The sequence below is a fragment of the Panulirus ornatus genome, chromosome 40, assembly GCF_036320965.1.
Source record: "Panulirus ornatus isolate Po-2019 chromosome 40, ASM3632096v1, whole genome shotgun sequence".
Taxonomy (NCBI): domain Eukaryota; kingdom Metazoa; phylum Arthropoda; class Malacostraca; order Decapoda; family Palinuridae; genus Panulirus; species Panulirus ornatus.
The window spans coordinates 4,130,084-4,146,534 of record NC_092263.1 but is presented as its reverse complement, the minus strand read 5'-3'; the positions used below and the strand labels follow the sequence as shown (position 1 = coordinate 4,146,534).

Genomic DNA, 16,451 nt, shown 5'->3' with positions numbered 1-16,451 from the left:
TGAGGTCTCGTCCAATCCATGTTGCTCATGAGGTCTCGTCCAATCCGTCGACCAGTTGTCGACCCTTCCATCATTCTGGAGGTCACCAGATTGCCACTCCCAGTCGGGTTCAGTGGTTGTATTTCTTGTGTTTCATTCAGAGGTTGTGTTCCATAGTGAGGGTGTTCGCCCCAGGAGCTGTGTTGCGTCAGGGGGTCGACCCAGCCTAGCTTCCAAAGGCCGTGTTTAATTATGGTCTTCATTATGTCTTGTGGTCCCTCACGCCCATCTACACCCCGTTGACCCTACCTACCGTTATTATAGGGCCTCTGTTGCCTCCCCCCTCCGACACCCGTTGACCACAAGGCAAGATGAAAATGAGAGTGAGGCAGCCACCCCATTGTGTCGGTGGCTGGAGTAGCCTTCACTCCACGAGAGAGAGAGGGAGAGAGAGAGAGAGAGAGAGAGAGAGAGAGAGAGAGAGAGAGAGAGAGACGCGTCAACAGACGAGGGTGCTGTGAGATCGAGACAACAGAGGATATCGAGAGAAGAGGAAAGAAAAAAAGAGAGAGAGAGATAGAGAGACGTCTGGAAGGGGGGAGAGAGACAGAGGAACGTCTCTTAATGATCCGTTTTTGTGTGATCATCTCTCAAGAGATCAGCGAGACGGTATACACTTTCATGCACGTCTCTCCTACCACAATCCAGACCCACGTTCACTGCCACCACCGTCTTCCTCGAGCCAACCAGCCACAAACAAAGCAGGTGCGTTGTGCCTCCCTCTTTGTCTTGACCACAAACCAAGCCACCAAAGCGGTGCGTCTCTCTGTCTTCAACCCACACACACACAGGTCGTCCGTACGCCCCAGCTGGTGACACTATGGCAATCATTTTCTTTTTTCTTCTTTAACTCTTCCAAAAAAGAATATCTTCACCTGAAGATTAAAAGATCTTGCTAAACTTCTTTTTTTTTTTCTTCTTTTTCAAAAGATTTCACTCACGTCTGGAGTAACATTGACACCGATATTGGAACTGTTCTCTCTTTTGTTGACGATGTCGTAAAGAATAACTGGGGAAAAAAAGGGGTGCAATTTTCTTACAAAAGCTACCATTAAGTAGGATGTATCTGTTGGTCCTGGGAAATGTTAGTGTGTAGTTACGTATGGACGAGGGGCGTTGCTCTGGATCCTGGAGGGTGACTCATAGCTCCTTCCCTCTGGTTTACTCCTCTTCAATCCCTTATATATACACCAGCGTACGAACACACCCCCGGACTACACCTAGGTTGGATGCTATTCAGCTACACAAATCTTTCTTCTTTTTTTCATTCCAGGAGAAGTGGAGTAACTTTATTATTTCAGTTATGATAACGAATATATGCTGATGCCCATCGAACTGCTTAATTTGATAATATTACATAGATATGGGAATGATATTACATAGATATGGGGATGATATGACAAAGATATGGGGATGATATTACATAGACATGATGATATTACACAGAGGCCAATAATGAAAAACGTTTCCCTGAGCCAACGACTTTTAGCTCCGCTGTCAGCGTGGGTCCCAAAGCTGACTGAGGTGTCAGAACAGGTCCCGAAGCTGCTCCAGGTGTCAGCATGGGTCTGGAAACTGGTCCAGGTGGCAGCATGGGTCTGGAAACTGGTCCAGGTGGCAGCATGGGTCTGGAAACTGGTCCAGGTGTCAGCATGGGTCTGGAAACTGGTCCAGGTGTCAGCATGGGTCTGGAAACTGGTCCAGGTGGCAGCATGGGTCTGGAAACTGGTCCAGGTGGCAGCATGGGTCTGGAAACTGGTCCAGGTGTCAGCATGGGTCTGGAAACTGGTCCAGGTGGCAGCATGGGTCTGGAAACTGGTCCAGGTGGCAGCATGGGTCTGGAAACTGGTCCAGGTGGCAACATGGGTCTGGAAACTGGTCCAGGTGGCAGCATGGGTCTGGAAACTGGTCCAGGTGGCAGCATGGGTCTGGAAGTTACTCCAGGTGCCAAGATGGGCGTGGATGCTGTTCCAGCTATGCTGAGTACCTCCGCTGGGTTCCAGTTGGCCGTCATACATGAACCTACAAGAACACGAACTCGGGAGCCTATTAACGACAGAGAGATTCCTGTGGTTCGTCTTTTATTAAAGTTCTCCAGACTTGGAACGTGTCACTGAAGAAAGTGAGTTGCCCCACTCCCTCCGACCACAAAACCTCACCAGAGCCAAAAATAAGTTGTTCTCACCTTCAGGTTTTCTTTGGGAGGGTTATATCAGAAATGTATCATTTAAATCAAGCTTTGGTTTAGTCTTGTCCATTGTGTATGAGGGTCACCATGTCGCTGGACTGTGAGATAGGCAGGCAGGTTGGAGGTGATCGGTCCTGTGAGCTTACTTTGTGAGTCCCAGTTTAAAAGTTGCCTTCTTGTCTTGATCGACACCATTCCAGGCAGAGCCGTGTCCCTCTGAGGGCTTGTGTGGTTCCAGGAGATCTGTAGAGGTGCCTTCCAGGCGGTGGTCCAGGCGAGTCCAGGAGAGAAGGACTGGGTGTTGATGGTGGCCCTATACGAGTCCAGGCAATAAATGCTGCGTTACAGGTGGTGACTCATAGAGAGTCCAGGAGAGAGTACAGCAGCGTTCCAGGTGGTGACTCAGAGAGTCCAGGAGAGAGTACAGCTGCGTTACAGGTGGTGACTCATAGAGAGTCCAGGAGAGAGTACAGCTGCGTTACAGGTGGTGACTCACAGAGAGTCCAGGAGAGAGTACAGCAGCGTTCCAGGTGGTGGCCTAGACGAGTCCAGGCGAGACGTCAGGTGGATCATGCAGCTGGCGACGAGCGAGTCCAGCTGGGTCGTGGAGAACACAGTGGCGGAGGTGTGACCTGCTGTACACACCTCTTGCCTCACACTCCGCCTCATTACCTCCCAACCCTCACTCATGTCACTCACTCCGGCTACGGTCATCATTCTCACCACGTCACCTTCACGTCATGACCACGTCACCTTCACGCCACAATCACATCATGACCACGTCACCTTCACGCCACAATCACGTCATGACCACGTCACCTTCACGTCACGACCACATCATGACCACGTCACCTTCACGTCATGACCACGTCACCTTCACGCCACAATCACGTCATGACCACGTCACCTTCACGTCACGACCACATCATGACCACGTTACCTTCACGTCATGACCACGTCACCTTCATGTCATCACCAGTCATGGGATCACTTCGTGATGGTAGTCAAGAGTCGCCACAAACAAAATAAGATCAGATTTGGGTCATGGTATTGAATCCATCGCCATCTATTGATCCTATTGTGTTCTCCTTCATCATAGAAGAAATTACCACACTAATCATTACAGTGTTCCACCGTCTTAGATTACAATATGTATATACATTTCTTTTTTCTTTCAAACTATTCGCCATTTCCCGCGTTAGCGAGGTAGCGTTAAGAACAGAGGACTGGGCCTTTGAGGGAATATCTTCACCTGGTCCAATTCTCTGTTTCTTCTGGAAAATTAAGAAAAAAAACGAGAGGGGAGGATTTCCAGCCCCCCGCTCCCTCCCCTTTTAGTCGCCTCCTACGACACGCAGGGAATACGTGGGAAGTATTCTTTCTCCCCTATCCCCAGGGATATATATATATATATATATATATATATATATATATATATATATATATATATATATATATATATATAAGCGAAAGTACATATTTAGAAGCTTTAATCACAAGTGAAAGATGATTATCTCTTATCCAAAATCTAAAAATTATACATTGTTTATACATTTAGCTTCCAGATGAACATCTGGAGGGGCCACAGTTCACAGGAGACGTTACGTAAGGTAAAGGCTTGGCCTCTGGTGTGACGCTCCGTCCAGCTTCTGGGCAGTATTGGTTGCCGTGGTGTTGTGGTGTTCGGGCCGTAGCTTGGCGTGTGTGACGGAAGACGGGGCGTGTGTGGTGGCTATGGCTACCGTCACACTGCTAGATGAAGTGTGTGACGGAAGACGGGGCGTGTGGTGGCCATGGCTACCGTCACACTGCTAGACGAAGTGTGTGACGCTGGTGTTCACATCTCTGGCTGAAGACCTGCCACACGACAGCGCCTGCAACACGTTTTCTTTGTTTATTTCATCTGGTTACTTTACCTGATGTGAGGCCTGGGGTGACATGTGAGGCCTGGGGTGACATGTGAGGCCTGGGGTGTCATGTGAGGCCTGGGTGTCATGTGAGGCCTGGGGTGTCATGTGAGGCCTGGGGTGTCATGTGAGGCCTGGGGTGTCATGTGAGGCCTGGGGTGTCATGTGAGGCCTGGGGTGTCATGTGAGGCCTGGGGTGTCATGTGAGGCCTGGGGTGACATGTGAGGCCTGGGGTGACATGTGAGGCCTGGGGTGCCAATACTTCCTTCACAACCGAACATGGCCAATACTTCCTTCACAACCGAACATGGCCAATACTTCCTTCACAACCGAACATGGCCAATACTTCCTTCACAACCGAACATGGCCAATACTTCCTTCACAACCGAACATGGCCAATACTTCCTTCACAACCGAACATGGCCAATACTTCCTTCACAACCGAACATGGCCAATACATCCTTCACAACCGAACATGGCCAATACATCCTTCACAACCGAACATGGCCAATACATCCTTCACAACCGAACATGGCCAATACATCCTTCACAGCCCAACATAGCCAAGAGCAATATATTCTGCAGGATCATATTCTTTATTTTATTGATTTAGTGTCAATATTTTATCACTGCGATGTAGTCAGATCTCGATGTATATATTTTCGATCTTGTATATCGCCATTTGAGAATCGTGTGTGTCATAAGAATGGCTAAAAACATAATTCATGTTCTTCAGATGTATATAGAACATAATTCATGTTCTTCAGATGTATATAGAACATAATTCATGTTCTTCAGATGTATATAGAACATAATTAGTGTTCTTCAGATGTATATAAAACAATTCATGTTCTTCAGATGTATATAGAACATAATTCATGTTCTTCAGATGTATATAGAACATAATTCATGTTCTTCAGATGTATATAGAACATAATTCGTGTTCTTCAGATGTATATCAGCCAGCGTAGGATCTCTGCCACCGTGTTGGGAACAGACCAACATAGTCTCACACTCGTAAAGGATATAAAAAAAACAAACTGGGATTCCTGCATCTCATTAGACGTCTTTCCATATGTCTTGGATATTTGTGTAGTCTAGGCTTGTGAGCTGGGGTCAGGCTCTGGGAATATATGATCGGGAGGGCCAACACCAGCTGTGGTCAGTGGATGGTGGCACAGGTGATGGTAGGGACCAGCTGTGGTCAGTGGATGGTGGTGCTGGTGTTGGCAGACACCAGGTGTGGATGGTGTCACGAGTGTTGGCAAGTGTAGTGGCGCTCGTGTTGGCACACTTCTGACGTTGACAACAGCGGTAGGGGGAAGGGAAGGTGAGGACCAGCAGGTGGGGAGGGAAGGTGAGGACCAGCTGGTGGGGAGGGAAGGTGAGGACCAGCAGGTGGGGAGGGAAGGTGAGGACCAGCAGGTGGGGAGGGAAGGTGAGGACCAGCAGGTGGGGAGGGAAGGTGAGGACCAGCAGGTGGGGAGGGAAGGTGAGGACCAGCAGGTGGGGAGGGAAGGTGACGACCAGCAGGTGGGGAGGGAAGGTGAGGACCAGCAGGTGGGGAGGGAAGGTGAGGACCAGCAGGTGGGGAGGGAAGGTGATGCCCATCATCCATGATGGGGATTTTGTTTACCTATTCCCGTTTTCTCTCTTAAGGCTTTTGGTCCTCGCAAGTTTTCTTTGATGCTGGACTCTCTCTGTCTCTCTCTCTCTCTCTCTTTCTCTCCCTTCCAGCACGACCTAAGACCCACTCTTGCCCTACACTGGAATCGCCTCCCAGTGCCGTTCCAGCCTCCACCACCAGGAGGCCTTCCTGGAAGCAGGTTCTCCAGGCTTGGGCTTCCATGAGGAACACAAGGGTGGGAAGGTCGCCAGGGGAGACTGCTGTGTTCTGGTCTCGGCTGCCACACAGGACGGTTGGGCACAGAGCCAGCCAGGGGCCAGGGGCGCCGCGTCCAGGAAGTATTGGTCTGACGTAATCATTCATGGTTTCCAGACCCGTTCATGGCGAGAGGGCATGATGCGCCAGCCAGAGACAAGGGCCCCGTGCCACCCGACTGGTGGGCGAATCTTTCATCAACAATTAACCTCATTTACGTATTGATTCATATATTATATGGAGTACTGCCCTCGCATCTGGGGTGGTTCTAGTTCTGCGTCCTTACTCGACAGGGTTGAGTCGAAAGTGATCCGACTTATTAACAGTCCCAGGCTAATTTCCAAACTTGACCCCCTTGCCCTACGCCGCAGTGTAGGTTCACTTTCCCTTTTCTATAGGTCTTACTTTGGTTTTTGCTCCCGAGAGCTGGCTGCTTGTGTGCCCTAACCACTAGCTAGACCACGCAATGCTCGGCAATCTACTGCCTCACATGATTACTGTGTGGATATCAGGAACTCGAGGGTGGGCCGTTTTGATACCTCCTTCTTTCCCTACACGTCGAAGCTTTGGAACTCTCTAACCTCTCGTGTCTCTCCCAATAACTATGACCTGACACATTTCCAAAGACAGGTTTTTCACTGCCTCCGAGATTCGTTAATACTTTCCCTTGTCTTCTTTTTCCGTTTCATAAGTCTCTCTATATTTCAGTTAAGGCCCGGCCTTAATGTGGACTTTTGTCCGTGACTGGAACCTTCAACATTAGAAAAAGAAAACATTTGGAATGAACTTCATCAAATGTGCATGAGATCAACTTTGGAATTTGTCAAGGTCCCCTTGTATGTTGATGCAATCCTCCTAGCTTTGCTTCCCATATGACGCTGGCATTATCCACAAGCTTATTAAAATACGAGTCTAATCTTTCTTCTCACTCGTCAAGAACGGAACTCACTTTCTCTTGGAAGTCTAATAGGTGGCCATTGCCTGACTCTCTGTTGTCTTTTATAGTTTCTCCTTTTGTAAGTATTGACACAATTTCTTCCTGATTACCTTTTTCCAGTATTTTGCTGACCACACTCGACAGGTGGGACTGTTCCAAAGTTGACTCTAATTTCTCAGTCTACTCTTAAAAACGGGAACTACTTCCCTCTTGCTCATCCCTGCCACTTTACCTTCCCCCAACCGACAACTTAAACATTCCGAGTCGTTTTTCTAGCTTCCCTGCTCACATCTTCAGCACATATGGAGTTCCAGACCCTACAGCAGATTGTGCATGGTTTTCCAATAATTTCAGTGGTTTTGAAGGCCTTCCTATACCATCTTAGTGATACTGGGGCTGGTAATGTTCTCCACTGAGAGAACACTGTGTTATTCAGTTGTTTATGTATGTGTACGTCCTCCTCTATAACTCGTCCCTCTGAAACCCCTGGCCTGATTAGCTGCGTTTCATCCAACAATTTATTTCTGATGAACTGAGGGAAACATTTTGAATTATCTCCTTCCTTGTCAGCAATATTCTTTTCAAATGATTATATTTCAAGATTCTTTTCTCTATTCTTCCTTTCTCATCCACCTGTACTCGTTTCTTCCTCTTATCGCTTTCAAATGTTCCTTCTTTACATCCTCCACAGTTTATCACTAAACTCTTTCGCTTTTAGACATCTGATACAGAACCACATCCATCTCTATCGTAACATTTCTTCTGTATATACAGCGAAACGTCCCCATGTTTGTATTCCTTCATTACAACTATCAGACGTTTCGCTATAGCTAGGATGTGTATCATGGCCTTAGGTCTCCATTTCTTACTATATCATCCCAGACAATTTCTTATAATTCTGTGTGGTTTTTCGTGATCTTACCTCTTTTTTAAGTCTGTTTCCTCACTTATCTTTTCATGTCCTGATTTACCACATGAACCAATACATGTATTACGTGCTATCTTCCTCCAGTTGATATAATGTACCTCATATTGTCCATTCTCTCGTGTTAATGTGTGTAAAGATAAGATCCAGTGAAGTTTGTCTTCTCCGTTACTTGCTGGTGTAGGAAATAATCATATTTATCACTCCACAAACTTGTGTCTTCATGACTCTCTGTGTCCATAAGAATATAAATTCTCCCAGTCTTTCTTTATGACTGAAATATACTCATTGTGACATCCTGCGATCCGGTAGAAGTGTGTGGGTCGCTGGTTCGTAAACCATCTTGAAGGATCCCTCACTGCTATTTCGGGATATGTGTTCTGTAGGAATAAGATCCTTTGAAGGAGCCTGAATCATCAAAACCATTATGAAAATCTTTCCTAATGTGTGTGTGTGTGTGTGTGTGTGTGTGTGGCTTCAAGGGGTTAAGTTGTGAGGGGGATGTGGTCGGGGGTTTGTGGGCAATTACTCACCCCTGATCACACACAGTCACTGAGAGAGAAACACGAAAAGGTTCACCGTAAAAATATACTCTTACTTAGCATCATTGTAGTCAACATATTTTATCTTTTTTGTTATTAACTGTTGGGTTAGAGGATAGTGGGCAAGTAACCTTTACAAGGGTTAAGACACACACACCTGTTACATAGAAACAGGTCCATGGCACACACACACACACACACACACATATGTATATATATATATATATATATATATATATATATATATATATATATAATGGTAAATCATAAAAGAACGTATGATTCGTGAACGCTCTGGTGGCCAGAGGGATTACGAAATACAAGGTTACGAACGCTTTCGTGATAGCTTGCATCTTCAGGGTCACTAATGAAGAAATGTAGGTTTTACGAATATATATATATATATATATATATATATATATATATATATATATATATATATATATATATATATATATAAAGACACAAGATATATACACACGCTTCACATGCATTAGTCATTCATTTATTTATATTTATATCAAGAGTTTATTGCTGGGTGTTTTGGGTTCGTTCTTTGTGGAGTTTGACACAATGACTTCACCAAGGAGGCGAGACCAGGCGAGGATGACAGAGTTCCAACACATTTCAGCGGCCATGACATTTGAATTGGAAAGGAAAGGTCTTGTTCTTCCCATGACATAGTCATTTATTTATATATATATATATATAATATATATATATATATATATATATATATATATATATATATATATATATATATAGTCACTTCTTTACCAAATGGCGTCCTAGCTACGTCTCTTCGTTGTATATCAACTGACTGTTATATTTTTCTCGTGTCTCCCCTGATGTGATTATTACACGAAAGTGCACTTGGGAAATTATCGTGTTTCATTTTCCCCGTGGTTGTCAGCAAATTTTAGATCACGCACTCCATTGTGACCTACTGCAATATATATATATATATATATATATATATATATATATATATATATATATATATATGTCTCGCATACTAGTAAGATAAAGGCTAAGTTTTAGGATATTCCCAATATCTCCTGTGTCTGTGGGACGAAGGATAGCAGTTCAAAATATCAGAAATCATTCGTCTCTGTTGTTCTTCGAAAACGTAACAATTATGATAACAAGTGTTTGAGGGGCGATTTTTTTTTTCGGAGTATTCAATGAAATCTTTCGTTGTTTTATATATAAGTTTAGAAGTGGAAGAAAGAGTGAGAGGGTAAATGGGAATATACAGATGGTATGTTTGTAGGAATAAACGAAGGTGATGGGGGAAAATCAGAGATTAATGTGTATGTGTGTGTGGTGTGTGTGTGTATGTGTGTGTGTGTGTGTGTGTGTGTGTGTGTGTAGGGTAAGTGGAGACTATATGTATAGGAGTACAAGTTAGCCAGCACAAGGTTATTATAAGTCTGGGTTGAAGATATAAAAAAGTGAGGTTCAAGGCAGGTAATTGGCTATATACCAATAGGTAAGCGGATGAGGATTTTACATAATCATTTTCACTGTATGGATGATGGATGAAGAACAGTTCTAGTGTTGGATGATTGTGCATCCAGCAACTTGGGGTAGATGTAGATAGGATCAGTGTTATAATACAGGAAGGGTGATGGTATGCAGGTGTAGATAGGAACAGTGTTATAATACAGGAAGGGTGATGGTATGCAGGTGTAGATAGGAACAGTGTTATAATACAGGAAGGGCGATGGTATGCAGGTGTAGATAGGAACAGTGTTATAATACAGGAAGGGTGATGGTATGCAGGTGTAGATAGGAACAGTGTTATAATACAGGAAGGGCGATGGTGTGAAAGAGTCTGACAGGAATTTCCAGTTTATACAACTCTAGGATTGTTTGTGTACATATAAATGTATTCTTTACGTTAAACAATATGACAAAAATATAACGTTCATGAAATGCTGTTACGTCATGTCGTTGTATCCTGCTGCCTGAAGAAATATAAAGTAATATTGGAGACGTGCGAGAGTTAAGTGATTATACTGTGAGTTTACCACGTCAGCTTGGAGTGTGGGGTGAGCAACGATGGATTCTCCCCTGGAGCGAACTGTATGGATGGTGGATCAGGAGGTGAGGGGAGGGGAGCCAAGCGGTTCACAGACGAATTGTATGGAAGGTGGATCAGGAGGTGTGGAGGGCCAAGTGGCTCACAGACGAACTGTATGGAAGGTGGATCTGGAGGTGTGGGAGGGCCAAGTGGCTCACAGGCGAACTGTATGGAAGGTGGATCAGGAGGTGAGGTGAGGGGGCCAAGTGGCTCACAGACGAACTGTATGGAAGGTGGATCAGGAGGTGAGGTGTGGAGGGCCAAGTGGCTCACAGGCGAACTGTATGGATGGTGGATCAGGTGTGGAGGGCCAAGTGGCTCACAGACGAACTGTATGGATGGTGGATCAGGAGGTGAGGGGAGGGGAGCCAAGTGGCTCACAGGCGAACTGTATGGAAGGTGGATCAGGAGGTGAGGTGAGGGGGCCAAGTGGCTCACAGACGAACTGTATGGAAGGTGGATCAGGAGGTGAGGTGTGGAGGGCCAAGTGGCTCACAGGCGAACTGTATGGATGGTGGATCAGGTGTGGAGGGCCAAGTGGCTCACAGACGAACTGTATGGATGGTGGATCAGGAGGTGAGGGGAGGGGAGCCAAGTGGCTCACAGGCGAACTGTATGGAAGGTGGATCAGGAGGTGAGGTGAGGGGGCCAAGTGGCTCACAGACGAACTGTATGGAAGGTGGATCAGGAGGTGAGGTGTGGAGGGCCAAGTGGCTCACAGGCGAACTGTATGGATGGTGGATCAGGTGTGGAGGGCCAAGTGGCTCACAGACGAAGTGGAGTGTAAGAAAAGGCTTTGAACATGAGCTTTGGTTGAGTTTAGGTCGAATGATAATGTAGCACCATCAACGTAGACACAGACAACGATTGTGGTCCGCGAAGCTTGCCAGAGAAACAGTTATGAGTTTAGAAATGATAGTGTGAGGCAGTGATGTGTCATCATGAGGTTGTGGAACTGGATTGCAATGAGAGAGAGAAAAAAAAAGATCTAATGCCACAAGGGAGAAAACAATTTTCTCAAGTGATCTCGCAAGAGGGAGGTGCAGGGAGTTTTTGAGATGACTAAAAAGCTATATACAACAGAGGAAAGTAGAAAGTGATGGAAGTAGAGAAAAGATACCATCATGATTGAAAAAAAAAAAGGAAGTTGGGTTTGTTTCATGCATGTGTAGCGAGATATGTTCATGAGCATAGTGGAGCTGAGGAAGTGTGTGTCGACTCGTGTGTCGACTCGTGTGTAAACTGGTGTGTCGACTCGTGTGTCGATTCGTGTGTCGACTCGTAGGAGCGAAAGATCAGTGGGAATTCATCATGAGTCTGGCGTCTCTAGGCATTCGTTGGTGCTGGTGATGAATCAAAGTATATTCCATCCAGATATTTGGATGACTGTGGTTTCTATGGGGCAGATATTCGTTACGAAGATTAAGAGAGTAGAGAGGTGAATATAAACAACACATATGGATTAGAAAGATTCGTAAAATGGAGGTGATTGGAAGAGGTTGTAGATTATGTTAATGATCACTAGACTTTTGAGGAGAAAACTGTAGGAAAATATTTGTGAAGGAGAGCATATGTGTCAACGAGGAGACTAATGGGTAAATGGTACAAGACAGTTATGTGTTACGGTCCATGATCTATGATGAGGTAGACTCGAACAGGAGGTCATGACTGGTGACATATGTAGAGTTGAAGTAGATGCTTGATGGGAGTGTAGCGCTGGGGCGCATCCGGGAGATGTACTGTACTAACGGCAGCCTGTATAGAGATGTACGAGAGAACATTAAATTGGTTAGGTTAATGATGAAAGTGACGTGTGTTAGGGAGGATATATATATATATATATATATATATATATATATATATATATATATATATATATATATATATATATATGACTAACGAAACGTTAAATGTTGGTGAGTTATGGAGTGCCAATACTTGACTATATTTTGTGAATATTGTTAAGATGCTGAGGCGTTAAGTGGTTGAAAAGGGATGATTTAGATAGATAGGAAGGTTTTGAAAGATATTTAGGGATCTGCAATGTACAGGTGCGAAATACAGGTGTGAAGTAACAGAATGAGTGAGGGAATACAAGACGTTGATATGTTGATTCTACTGTAAAAAGGAGATTTAGAATGAGTTTTTACTTGAGGAGAAATGAAAGTATGAGGCTGAGGTGCGAGTTGTATAAAAGGAAAAGGCAGAAAAGGCGATGAAAGACGGAGTTTTAAGGTAGATCAAAGATAAGAATGAGTTCTGAGAGGGTCAGGTTAGGAGTGTGTGGGGTAGACGCGCGGGGTAGGTGTGGGAGGGTGAGGGATGAGATGGAAAGGTTACAGCGAGAGAGAGAGAGAGACGTGTGAAGATACAGGATACACGAATACATGGAGACTCGGGTATGAGGAAGTCTGAAACAAGTATCCTGGTCCGTGGATAGCGATACAGTTAGCAGATTGGATATAGCCAGAGCATACGAGCAGTCACCATATAGAAAACCCGACTCAAAATTCAGGTATAGCTCGGCCTCGACGTGTACTGTATATGTTCCAGCGGTAATACAAGGCCATGATGGGTTTTTAAGAGCTGGCAATCGCCTGTAAGTCGAGTCACGTTTGAGCATTAAGCACGTATGCGAGAACTAACTCCCTCACCCCCTCAACGCTGACAAGGAAGAGTGGTTCTAGTTCAACAAGGTCTGCCATGATGGTACTCGACCCGATTATCTAAATCATTCATGTATCACAAGAATGATAATTACACACACACACACACACACGTAAAAATGATAATGTCTGCTGATGTGTTCCTCCTCAAGCAGGATTTACACTTACACTGTTTTGTGTAAGTGTAAATCATAAGATAAGAGAGATAACAGATTATCATTTTCTCAATGACAGGAATTAACGACACTTGGTATTCAAAGATGAATTATTTATAGATAAGAAAAAACCAATATGTTTCAGGTTATCTATCTGATTAACAGTTAACAGTGATGTCTTAACATGTTAAGTTTTTTTTGGGTAGATAAACGTAAGCCATCTCCATCTACTGTATACGTGTGGATTGATGTATGTTATTGTGATTTATGTAAATTAGGAACCAGACTGGGGCAAACACTTTACCCTGGGGTACTCCGTTAACAAATTTGTAATACGTTTCTGTAACGCGAACTCAAACATACGAATCATTTCCTTCATCACATCATAAAATCATCGAGACATATCGTGTTTATTCTCTCTGGCTTCACTATGAAAGCTTTTCATTCAAATGAGCAACGAAATGATGGATTGAATCATCCTAAAACATCGAACGTCACATGAAAGAAAACTGGATGCGTTGATGAATTATGAAAATCGTAGGAACACAGATGCACCTCCGGGGTGTGTGTGGCTGATACACATTGTCTCTCAATGTACATAAAGGTGAAATTGTTATGACCCCGTAATTATCTGGTCGTCATTATCTCCGGGTTTAATGGCAGGGGTAATTATCCTTAATATAAACACATCTAGAAAGGTATTCGAGGAAATGAGACAGTTATGATAATTGAAGAAATTCCCTCGCCAGTCTATTGTCCTTAGCTACAGGGTTATAGTTCCATGTCCGTTTAAGCTGCTGATGGCCACATAATTCCAATGACACACAGAGTTAATCATTTTGATAAGCGAATTTGAAATTTGATAGAGGTAGCAGTGTGTGTGTGTGTGTGTCTGTGTGTGTTCGGGTCTGATTTATATACCCGTAGATAATCATTTATTCAACATTTACTGTTGTCCTTTTTTACCGATTCAGCTGAAGTTATTTGATTATCACTTATCTCTCCTCAGTTATCGGCTTTGAAATACTTTTATGAATGAATCAATTTTGTCCATAATTCCTCAACCATGTATTACCTTGACACTAGAGGCATGTATTACCTTGACACTAGAGGCATGTGTCACCTTGACACTAGAGGCATGTGTCACCTTGACACTAGAGGCATGTATCACCTTGACACTAGAGGCATGTGTCACCTTGACACTAGAGGCATGTATCACCTTGACACTAGAGGCATGTGTCACCTTGACACTAGAGGCATGTGTCACCTTGACACTAGAGGCATGTATCACCTTGACACTAGAGGCATGTATACATCATTCTCCAATCTAGTTTCCAGGCAAGAAAGGTTTTTAACATAAGTTGTGAAATATAATTAAGATAGTTTTCTTGTGTTCGTTTTGACTTAGATTTAAAGTTTCGTTTTCGCATCTGTGATGGGATGAGAGCAGAGCGTGGGGGACACACTCGGCCCGAAAGATGAATATATAAATGACTTTCAAAAAAGCTTTTTCGTATCGCTTGATGTAATTTGCATACAGGATCCATCACTTACATTGCAGATGAACATAGAAACGTTAGTACATCCACAACTACATTTGCATATATTCAAATTAAGTGATTACATTGAACAAGGAAATATAGTGATATGGTTGGCTATATTTATATAGATTATAGATTCAAATGGCCAATAGAATGGTTATCACCCCTGGGGAGAGGGGAGTAAAGAATATTCTCCCACGTATTACCACCAGCGTGTGATAGAAGGCGACTATGAGGGACGGGAGCTAGAGGTGGGTGGGAGGGGGGAGGTCTGGCAATCCTCCCCTCCTGTATTATTACTTTCCAAAAGAAGGAAAAGAGCGAGAATAGAGGATCCAGTGTGTCTGGGTCTGACCGTCCCTCACTAAGGTAGTGGAAACGAATGTATACAAGTGGGAAAACAACCATATTTGTGTCTGTGTGTGTGTGTGTTGTGTGTGTGTGTGTGTGTGTGTGTGTGTGTTGTGAGAAGCTTGTATATAAACGAGACAGACCAGTGTTGTCCAAGCCACTAAGGCTTACTTTACATCCACATGGTAAACAGAAGGAGAAACACTTATGAAAAATCCACTTTACGTACATAAGTGGATCGTGTACGTAAGGGCGGTGTGTACATAGTAATTTGTACTACATGTACGTACATAAGTGGATGGTGTACGTAAGGGTGGTGTGTACATAGTAATTCGTACTACATGTGTGTGTATATAATACACTACCCTGTAGGTTTACACAACTGCCCAATTCGTCAATTACCTCAACTTTAACCTATTGCAATGGCAGCCAAGGGAGATGATCCCCCCCCCCCCGGCACCATCTTGTATTATAACACATACGTACGTGACCAGCTGGTTCACGGGATCCATCTTGTATTATAACACATACGTATGTGACCAGCTGGTTCACGGCATCCATCTTGTATTATAACTCATACGTACGTGGCCAGCTGGTTCACGGGATCCATCTTGTATTATAACACATACGTACGTGGCCAGCTGGTACCCTGCATCCATTTTCTACCAGTTTACCTTGAGGGCATGTTTCGTATCAAGAATTCAAGGTAATTCGCTCGTGAGCTGAGGTAAATAACGAGTCTCAAGGTAGAAGGCTTGGGTGGGGGGGTTCAGGGGGTTTCTGGGGGGTTCAGGGGGTTTCTGGGGGGTTCAGGGGGTTCGGGGGGGTTCAGGGGGTTGGGGGTTCGGGGGGTTCAGGGGGTTTGGGGTTGGGGGGGGGGGTTCAAGGAAAAGCGGCTTAACTGTAGGGAAGCGAGAGACTTGGATTACTTTACCCGAGAGACTTGGATTACTTTACCCGAGAGACTTGGATTACTTTAAGCGAGAGACTTGGATTACTTTACCCGAGAGACTTGGATTACTTTACCCGAGAGACTTGGATTACTTTAAGCGAGAGACTTGGATTACTTTACCCGAGAGACTTGGATTACTTTACCCGAGAGACTTGGATTACTTTACCCGAGAGACTTGGATTACTTTAAGCGAGAGACTTGGATTACTTTACCCGAGAGACTTGGATTACTTTACCCGAGAGACTTGGATTACTTTACCCGAGAGACTTGGATTACTTT

At 44.4% G+C, this 16,451-nt stretch overlaps 1 protein-coding gene across 1 annotated transcript in view; it reads left to right on the top strand.

The window, feature by feature from the left end:
• Positions 1–630: 630 nt before the first annotated feature.
• LOC139761319 (uncharacterized) overlaps positions 631–16,451 on the top strand; it is a 57,959-nt gene continuing 42,138 nt past the window's right edge. The window contains exon 1 of the mRNA XM_071685377.1: positions 631–744. The gene's annotated coding sequence lies outside the window, so the exon portion shown is untranslated. The remainder of the gene's footprint in view (positions 745–16,451) is intronic.